The following is an 8,366-nucleotide window of genomic DNA, read 5'->3' on the forward strand; positions in this document are numbered from 1 at the left end:
TTGTCAAGCATTGCACCACGCTGCTAGTCAGGCCTTCTTGTGGATTCTCAATTTAAGAATGGCTTCCCACATGCTTTCTTTGTACTCTGCAACTTTCTTTAATAGACTCCTAGCAATTTTGACTCCTGGTTTGCTTCAGCCATTTGATGTGTTGTAATTTGGTGAGGATGCGACATAGATGACTGAATTCTCATTCTGAGATGATTACTTTTACAAATTCACTGCAAGTGAACTGGGGCCAGTTGTCTGAAACTGAAACTATATCATTTAGCAGATACGATGTCTGCTGAAATCCTTTATTGCTTTTGTATGATGGTCATTGTGCTAGTTTCTGTTGTCTCATTGTGAATAGTATATAGTTTGTATAGTTTTGGTGAAGAGGGGTCTGTTTCTATCTTGTTCCAAGGTCTGTTGAGGATGCTTGGTATTTTTATTGTCTGTTTTTTCCTGCTTGCCTAGTCTTGGACATTTTTGGTCATGTTTGGTCATTGTGTGGTGTCTCTGAAGTTACAGATACAGGGTTCTATTTCAGGATGTCTCTGAGATATTTTTGAGGGAGTTTTTGTGCTCAATAATCCAAATATTATGATTTGACTGGCCTTACAGATATGATACCTTGTATGCTGAGGAGGTATCGATAGTTCCAGAAATCATGAGAGAGAATTGAAGCTTCTCCCCAGATACCTGGCATTTTGGAAAGAATGATGAGCACCTCCATATCCTTTTCTTCTATGCTTTGTTCGTAGCCTCTGCCTTGTAACTAGCACATGAGAGGCTTGGTTGAATCTTTTGCTGCCTTTTTATGTTTTCTGTCTTTCCAGTAGTTGAAGATCTCATATTCATATTCAGTTGCTATATTTTCACACTGCAAGACAGCTCTGAATAAGTCATCAGATATGTATATTTCAGTCTCCTTCTCTTAACATTTATTTAAGCTATTACATTGCAATTTCAACAGCATATGCTGAAGACATTTTGGCTTTTAGGTTTTTTTAATTGTTCTCTAGAGCAGTGGTTTACAGCCTTTTTAGACTCATGGTGCCCCTTGGAAAATGCCAGCCCTTAGCTTTCATGCATTTTTTGACCACAGAAAAATCATAGTGCAATAGTTGTGTTGCAGAATATGTTTGGGATGCTATGCATTCCTATTTGAAATCTCTGGGTTTATCTGGTGAATCATACCTTGCATACCTAACAGTGTTAATATTGTGCAATCCTCTAAAAAGAATCTTGTGCACCCCAGTTAAGAATCACTAATTTAGAGGTTTACAGTTAGTTTTTACTCAAATGGTTTCCATGTACTTGTGCATACTGTGACCATTTCACATGCAAACAAGACATTCCTTTTCTGTTCAAGCATGCTTGTTCTGTGGGTGATAACCATCTCAATGTGAAAGCCCAACTATCCCTTTTGATAGTTTTGCCCCAAGCCCTGTCATTGTATGGCTGTCTTTTTAGTCACACTGGAGTATTTCATACTTAGATAGCTGGTCATTAGGTTTTTGATATGTACAATATCTGCACCTATTAAGGTAATCATGTCCATACTACATTGCGGTCCATTTGTTATCTCTGGGATTTGTGGGTACATCTGTAAGACTTGGAAGACGTTTTGTCAAGACAGTTTACAGATCCTAGCAGTCTTTAAACTGGTTTAATATTGTTAGATGTAGGCATCTGCTATATTGCTTTTCCTTCTTTAGGATTAGGGTTGTATGTCACTCCCAGGAGTTCCATGTATGATGCCTCAGTCAATTCCAATTTCATCTTGCTTTCATTCAGTTTTAAATTTACTTCTTTAGCTCTCTCCAGCAGACGGATGGTGCAGCTGTGGTAGTTATCTAGCCTAGCTTCTGCCTTACTGCCTCTTCATCTATTTACCATTAGCTTGTCTTTGATCCCTGTGGATCCTCTAAGTATCCCCTCTTTTCAGCACTGATAGTCTTCCACTGCATGCATCTACACCATTGCACAGCTAGCCTAGCTTCTCAGTGCTTATGTTGCTGAGCCAATTTGTGGGCTCTGTGACTTTAACAATATCTTCTTTTGCATTTACTTTATTGAACCCCTTATTATTTTTGTTGTAATGCAGCAAATAATTTGTAAGGTAGGCACTGTCCTGCCTGAATCATTGTATCCATAACATGCCTGAAAGACATCTCAATCCTTCCAAAACATTTTAGTAAGCTTTAAGTGGCTCTGCTGCAGGAATGCCACAGTGCACTGATTGCTCTGATTATTTTGCTTGTGAGTTTTGCTTTTGTGATCTGTGTTTTGCTTGTGTGTCCATTTTATGCATTGCTGGTCCCAGGACTATTGTTACTAGTTTGCCAAACTTTAATTCCACTATGCAGCTGGTCCAATAGAATAGATCATCCTAAGAAATCCTTGCCTCTCTGTTATCAGCTTCACACATCTGCTTCTGGAAAGTAGTGATGCTTGCATTATTTGCATTACCTGAAATTTCAGCCTGTTGTGTTTTCCCTTGGTATTCTTCTTGTAGTTCACATTCTCTTAATGGTGTTAGGATGGTGTCATTTTAATATTGCTTTGTTAAGCTGACATTCTCTTGCATACTTTCTGGCTGGTATGATCATTGGTGTCTCACTGTATGTGACATTCAGTTCCCTGTTTGTGTGCTTTGTCTTTGCATCTAGTGCTTATCTTAGTTTTAGAGACCATTTTCTTTCTTTTTTTTTTTGCATAGAGTTATCAACATGCATGTGGAAAATCAGGTCTTCTGGCTTATGTCTTCTACTTCAATAGAGTGCCATTCTCTTTGTGCATTTTAGCCCTATGATTTCTCTTGCCACAATTACTGCATAGGACTCCACATGCAGGATGTTGTCCATTATGATTTCCTCAAAGTGTTTCCGAAATCTTCATTTGCATTTTATTTGTCTACTCTGATTTGTACTTTTGTATTTGCTTTTCAACATAAGTTGGTGTATTGTTCTTATTCAGTCAACTTTGTGAATCATGTCTACGTCTTTTTCACTAACACCGTGTTTGGATGTCAAGTTACTCATTAGCTGTACAAACATTTATAGCTCTTGGTAGGAATATGGACGTGTGTATTCTTTGTGCATTCTAATCATTAGAGTGCCGCATCCTCCTTCCATTTTAGTCATGCCTTTTAAGATCTGATAATCTTCTGAGTCAGTCATGCTGTGCAATTCACCAGTGTACTGATCTGTTGTTTCTGCAAATACCTGATTACATTTACTGAAAGGATATTACTTGTATATAACACTTCTGTGGCTTAAAAGTGCTTTTGGAGAGTTTCTAGATTAGAAAGTTACAAAAATCCTCCCAATCTACAGCCGACATATCACATACAGTTAGATGCTGTTAGCACCACATCTGAATGACACCTGGGAATCATGATAGACAACAAAATGAACATGAGCCACCAATGCAACGCCGTAGCTGGCAGAGCTAATCAAACAGTGGCATACATCTTCTGAGGCATCTTTAGCAAGGCTAAGGAAGTCATCCTTCTGTTCTGCTTGGCCTTGATGAGACCACAGCTGGAGTTCTGTGTCCAGTTTTGGGTGCCATACTTCAGAAAGGGTGGGAAGAGCTCGAAAGAGTCCAAAGGAGGGCCATATACATGATTAGAGGCCTAAAGACCAGGTCATATGAGAAGAGGCTGGAAGACTTGAGACTGTTCAGCCTGGAGAAGAGAAGACTCAGAGGGGACTTGGTGGCATTCTATAAGTATATCAAGGGTTTACATCAGGGCCTGGGGGAGCATCTGTTCACCAAGGCCCCCCAGGGGAATACAAAAAATAATGGGCACAAGCTGATTGAGGATTGCTTCAGGCTAGACATAAGGAAAAACTTCTTTACAAGTTGAGTGCCGAGGGTTTGGGACAGTCATCCACCCTGGCAATCTTCAAAAAATGTCTTGATGTCCATCTTGCTGAAGTCATGTGATTCCAACAGTCTTTCCTGCTCGAGAGCAGGGGGGCTGGACCCAATGATATATAAGGTCCCTTCCAGCCCCTAACAACTGTAAAACTATGAAACTAGAAGCGTATGTGGCAACCTTGGATCATTGCATCTGTTAGTATGGTTTTTATTTCCTGTTTATTCATTTATCCGTCCCTGTTGTTGTGTCCAGTGTTGGGCCCTATTGCAATCTCATACTTTCCCCAACATGATTTAAAAACAAATTGCAATTGCTAAAGATGCCCTTTTTCTTTTCAGCTGCTCATAGATGGGGAATTAGGTATGCTGCCAGGATCACAGTCTGATCCTCCCCCCCGCTAATATTATACGTTTTTGACTTCATATACTTAAAGGAATAGACTCTCTTCTGCTTCCACTGCCAGTGTTTAAGAGGGAAAAAGAGAGCCCAACCAGTACAATGTTCAGGCTTTCTTTTACATAAAGTGCCTTCCACTTCCTGAATTTCTAGGTATTATCCCCAAAATGATCTTATAATCATGTTCTGATGCCCTTTATTGGAAAGCTACTTATCCAAACAGGCATAAGGCCCACCTACCCACAACTTGGGTGCATATCTGGTCCTAGATATTGTTTTCTAGAAGCTGTCACCCTGCCAACAGCAAAAGAAAAAGGGCAGGGAGTGGATGGAAATTTGGCTCTATAGTCTACTTTTATATTCATTTGCCAAATTCACTGGATATGTCTGAGGTAAGTAACCTTTACCTTCCCAAGAGTTGCAGTAACTTTGTCTTTTCTGAAGTAAGAGGGAAGTACAGAGAAACTGTGCCTCCCGGTGGGATGTCTCTGAAGCATGATGCTTCTCAGTTTGTTCCAATGATTGTGCAGCTTATGCCATACACCTTTCAATAACCTGTGCCTAAAAGCATAGTTTTAGCCTCTTTCTATTTGCAAAGTCTTTCGGGGATCTTTGGATGAAAGATCCTATGTAAACTTTGCTCTGTTTTTAATTATTATAATTATTTAATTTGGCAGCTGTTTTTTTAACTTTAAAAAGCCTTTGTCGACTTTATATTTCAAACAAAAAAGAACAAATAAGGTGACTGAAGATAGATTGAAATTAATTATCAAACTGTACATGGCGTTTCAAAGCCCGATTAAAGAAGAGTAGATTGTCAGTAGGATTCCACATGAGCAACTTTGCTGTTAGGTGGTATTGTCATTCATCCATTATTTTCTCTAATATTTGCTTATCATAACCTTTTTGTGTGTACATGGATGTGAATTGGTTCTGTTAGTTTTAGTATAAATGAATACATGGTAAACTGCTGAACCTATTCTCTGTGAGGGGAGGCACATAGTTTGTTCCTTCAGTTTTACATGAAAATCCCACAGAGCAAAAAAAAATTAAATTAATACTGATTTCAAATTGTCCACTGCATTTGTCCATCTTAAGAGAAAGCTCTTAAGATCTTTAACATTTCATTGGTGTCTTATTTCAGGTTCAAGTTCAATAATAAATGCTGGCTAATTTCTGGACTGCAGAAAACTTGGCAAAAGAGCATAAAACTCTTTATTTTTTTGGCTTGCATAATCTACCATGTCACCCTCTGATCTTAGTTACACAGGTGCAACATGATTAAAGCAGGTGGCATGCGGAAGCCCAGCTGATGGGTCAATATAAGAACGTAGGTAAATAGATTAAATGTAAACACCTTGACTTTGGCTCCTGTTCTTGAAGCCTTCAGGATGTGGCTAAGTTTCAGACCTGCTAACATGATGGGAATTATGTAGTTATATTAGGAAGAATTATACATTATAGAATCTTAGGATTGGAAAGGGCCTCAGATATTTGACTGAAGTAAAACAGTAAGTGGTCAGTTGACATTTAACTGTTTAGCTGATCACTTAACCAGTCCTAGAAGGGTAAGCCCTGCATTCTTCCCAGTTGTGAACCAATGGTGATAGAAACAAAGATGGAACTTCCCTGTATTTCCATTTATAGCAACTTCAGTCCTATGTATTAGACTAATAATAGGTTTCATAGATTTCATAGGTTTCTAGGGTCATAAGGGACTTGGTAGATCACCAGGTCTGACACCCTGCTCCAGGCAGGAAGAGTGCTGGCGTTAAGTAAGCCCAGCCAGATGCCTGTCTAATTTCCTCTTGAACACCTCCAGGGTAGAGGAAAGCACCACCTCCCTTGGAAGCCCATTCCATATTTTGGCAACCCTTACTGTAAAGAATTTCTTTCTTATGTCCAATCTAAATCTATTCTCCTTCAGTGTGTGGCCATTATTTCTGGTAACCCTGAGAGGCACCCTGGTAAACAGAGTGTCCCCTATTTCCTGCTGACCCCCCCAATGAGTTTGTAGGCAGTCACAGGATCACCTCTCAGCCTTCTCTTGCAGAGGCTGAAGAGATTCAGGATCCCTCAGTCTGTCTTCATAGGATCTTGCCTACAGGCCCTCAGCCATATGAGTAGCCCTCCTCTGAACCCTCTCAAGGTTATCCACGTTGCTCTTGAAGTGCGGCGCCCAAAACTGGATGCAGTACTCCATCTGGGGCCTCACCAGTGCCACATAGAGGGGAATTATCACTTCCCTAGACCTGTCTGTGATGCACCTGCTGATACAAGAAAGAGTGAGGTTAGCCTTGCTTATTACTTTGTTGCACTGGCAACTCATGTTCATTTTTGTTGCAGTCAGGACTCCGAGATCTCTTTCCACTGTTGTGCTACTCAGAATGGTACTTCCCAGTCTATAGGCGTGTTGGAGATTCTTTCTCCGTAGGTGCAGCACCTTGAATTTTCCTTGTTAAATTGCATCCTATTCTGATCCACCCACTTTCCCAGTCTATCCAAATCCACCTGAATTCACTCCCTGCCCAGTGTGTTTAATATACCCCATAGTTTAGTGTCACCAGCAAATTTGGACATGGTGCTTTCAACACCTTCATCCAAATTGCTGATGAAGATATTAAATAGTACTGTTCCCAGGACAGCCTTGAGGGACACCACTGCCTCTAGGGCAAAACCGACCCATCCGCCACCACTCTCTGGGTGCATCCCGTAAGTCAGTTTTTCACCCACCTTACTGTGAGAAAATCCACATTACAGCTACTCAGTTTGCTCATAAGAACACTGTGGGTGACATGGTGTCAAAAGCTTTTTAAAAATCCAGGTAAATAAGGTTGATTCAACATAATTCTGTGAATATACTTAAACCCAAAATGGTACATTCTGGGTGAGTCTACAAGATACACTTACTGCGCATTAGCCTAATTACACTGTGCAGCAGTGTGCTGATCAAAAAACAGTCTAATACACTACTGTGCTGTGCAGTAAACATCACAAAGTAACCGTACACTGGCACTACTGCACAGTAATTGTAGTTATTGCGCGTTTAGTTAGTACTACATAAGGCAAGTACTAAACTAAACGTGCAGTAACTACTGAACATTAAAGAACGTGTAGACTCGCACTCTTATAGAAATAATTATAATATTTAGTAGCTGGCACATAGTAGTTTTCCAGAAATACTGTATATATATCTGGCCAAGCTACAAATACCATATTTACTTGACTAGAAGATGACTCTGATTATAAGATGACCACCCCCAAAATTAGATTTTAGGTATGGAAAATTTATAAATTTGTTATAATTTTCTAGGTGTAGACTCTAACTGTTGGAGGTTTGCCTTGAATTTGTTCCCCTCCCATTGCTACTGCAGGGAAAATAAATCAGGGGAGAGGTAGACCTTTTGCTCTCTGCTTCCCTTCAACTTCTTCTTCTAGGAGCCCCTTCCTCCTCTCCTTACTGTCAGACCCTGATCTCACTGAAAGTGAAGATCAAATTTGAGAACAATGACATCGGCATTAAACATGGCTGTAATAATTTGTATACAGCACCCATACACTTTGTACATCTAGAATTGATGCATGTTATCTTTCTTTTTCTTGAAACTACTGTAAGTTTTAGCATAGGTACTCTATACATACACTTTTAAGCATTACTTTGCCACCTACTTATATATGGTAAAAACTTTTTTTTTTTACAGAAGATATATATTTCTACATCTACATATATAAAGGGCTTAATCCATCTGTTTGTGTGTCTGTCTGTCTGTAACACATTTTAAATGTGAATTTGTGGGTTTCCACCCTAATTTGCAATTTCTAAACAGAGAAAACCAGGATCCCTGACTGAAACAGGGTGTTCTTGTCACAAATCCTGGAATCCTCCAAAATTTTGCAGAGGAGGTGCAGGGCAACTTGGTATAGCTTTACCTTATGGTGGGTGGGGTCACGCTAATCATATGGAACAGGCTAAGAGAAGGGGTGACAGGGATTCTGGATGAACTGTTTGGGTTTCCATTTGGCGATGTTTGCCAGACATTTAAGGCTGATGAAGAAATAGGAATGATTGGACATTGGAATGAAAGCAGAGCTCAGC

Source organism: Gavialis gangeticus, unplaced genomic scaffold (genome assembly GCF_001723915.1).
Source record: "Gavialis gangeticus isolate Ggan-Ray unplaced genomic scaffold, GavGan_comp1, whole genome shotgun sequence".
Lineage (NCBI taxonomy): Eukaryota > Metazoa > Chordata > Crocodylia > Gavialidae > Gavialis > Gavialis gangeticus.